Source organism: Blennius ocellaris (genome assembly GCF_963422515.1).
Source record: "Blennius ocellaris genome assembly, contig: SCAFFOLD_224, whole genome shotgun sequence".
NCBI lineage: Eukaryota > Metazoa > Chordata > Actinopteri > Blenniiformes > Blenniidae > Blennius > Blennius ocellaris.
The window spans coordinates 50001-52500 of record NW_027661914.1 but is presented as its reverse complement, the minus strand read 5'-3'; positions in this window follow the sequence as shown (position 1 = coordinate 52500).

The window sequence follows — 2500 nt, the reverse complement described above, 5'->3', positions numbered from 1 at the left end:
TGACTGCTGAGGTCACTCTCAGGTCAAACTGCAGGACATGACAGGCTGTCAATCACACAGCAGTGATGAGCCTGAAGCTACAGGAAGCTGCCCATATATGGAGTGATGCACTGACCAATCACAGTGGAGAATTTCACAGCTGCGCCGAGCGCGGACACTCTGACGGCAGAGTGAGCCAGAGAGGATTATATTAGAAGATTTTGCGAACAACTGCTCTTAATCTATACTTATCGGGGGAGTATGTGGATAAAAATACCATACTTTTGTAGGGATTTTTGTCCTCTTTCAGAATGTATGGGTTTGGAAGCAGTCGGAGGTAAACTTTGGACACCAGGGTGCGCTGTTTGGCGACAACGCCGGATATCTCCCATCAGGATTCAATGTAAAAATGTAGAACGAAGAAAATGTTACTGTGTCGCTTTAACTCGTCATTCTGGGGACTTGTTTTGGAATTTTCCCCACATATGTTACATCCTCTTGTTCGGCAGGGTCTCGCGGTAGTGGCGATGCCCTCGGTTTGTGGCTGAGAGTCACGGTTTGCAAACAGTTAAGAGTAGTTCGGGGAGTTTAAAATCGTTGATTTTCGGCGAGAATTTTCGGTTTCCCCATGTTAATGGATGACAGGAGCCAAAAAGGCGACTAGGGGGTGGGGAGCTTGGACGGCTAATAAAAATTAAACTGGACTAGGTAAGAAAAATTCCCTCTAAATTATTGTAGTAAACAATCTCCTCTATTTTTGTATATCTCAATTTAACCGATACGACCTTCGCCCTATGATGGTTTAGATTTTCCGTTTCGGCCTTTTTTTGCCTTTTTTGGGTGAACACCTTACTTTGAAAGGCAAATAGCGGCCTTCCTGTTGGAGTTAGGTCAAAAGTTAGAGCGCGTGCGTCGAAGGGCTCGAGTAGACGAACAAATTTCGTATTTGCGACATTTCTCTACGACATTCCTACGGACCGTGGCGGGCGATTGAAATGTTCTAGGTGGCGCTAGAGAGCCATTTTTGGACTTTCCTGGAATGTTTTTACATGATCTTCTGAAGGCTGCGACTTTTCACGAGCCATCCAAATTTGGTGAGTTTTTGAGCGTGGCTAGGGGGTCAAATATGAGTGAAAGTGAAAAAAAAGCGGAAGAAAAATAATAATTAAAGCTGCAAGCAGCATTGGTCGGGACCTCGAGATTGCCCGTCGGGGGGGTGGCTATGAACGGTTAATTAAAAAAAATATTATTTAAGCAAAAAAAAAAAAAAAAAAAAATTTGTACTTTTATTTTGAAAAAACGGCGTCAAAACCAGCTAATTAGCTAGTGATTTGTGATTGCAGCACCCCCATTAGGCTACCTACCAAATTTCGGCTCAATCGGACAATGCTTGCTCGCATGCTAACAGGCATGCTAAGCCGCAAGCTAGCCGAGCTGCCTGAAAATGTCTGTTGGGTACTCCTCAGATGGCCCCGATCCTGAATCTGGTCTTACTTCAATTGTAGTGTGAATGACACTGCACTTATGGAACAATAAAGGTTTTTCAAAAACTTCCACCGACATACATATGAGGGCCTCAGGCCAAGCCTCCAACAAAGGTCAGTGTGGGACATGAGACTGACCTGGTGGAGTGCCGGGCCTAGGAGGCCCGGCCTTTGTCGGCGGTGCACGGTGTGAATGACGCAGCACTTATCGAACATGAAAGGTCTTTCAAAAACTTCCACCGACATGAATTTGAGGGCCTCAGGCCAGGTCTCATACAGGTTTTGCATGTCCTCATGACAGGAGAACATGAGACATGAGAGTGAGGTCAGGTCACATGAGAGTAACCTGACCTGAGAATGACTGCTGAGGTCACTCTCAGGTCAAACTGCAGGACATGACAGGCTGTCAATCACACAGCAGTGATGAGCCTGAAGCTACAGGAAGCTGCCCATATATGGAGTGATGCACTGACCAATCACAGTGGAGAATTTCACAGCTGCGCCGAGCGCGGACACTCTGACGGCAGAGTGAGCCAGAGAGGATTATATTAGAAGATTTTGCGAACAACTGCTCTTAATCTATACTTATCGGGGGAGTATGTGGATAAAAATACCATACTTTTGTAGGGATTTTTGTCCTCTTTCAGAATGTATGGGTTTGGAAGCAGTCGGAGGTAAACTTTGGACACCAGGGTGCGCTGTTTGGCGACAACGCCGGATATCTCCCATCAGGATTCAATGTAAAAATGTAGAACGAAGAAAATGTTACTGTGTCGCTTTAACTCGTCATTCTGGGGACTTGTTTTGGAATTTTCCCCACATATGTTACATCCTCTTGTTCGGCAGGGTCTCGCGGTAGTGGCGATGCCCTCGGTTTGTGGCTGAGAGTCACGGTTTGCAAACAGTTAAGAGTAGTTCGGGGAGTTTAAAATCGTTGATTTTCGGCGAGAATTTTCGGTTTCCCCATGTTAATGGATGACAGGAGCCAAAAAGGCGACTAGGGGGTGGGGAGCTTGGACGGCTAATAAAAATTAAAC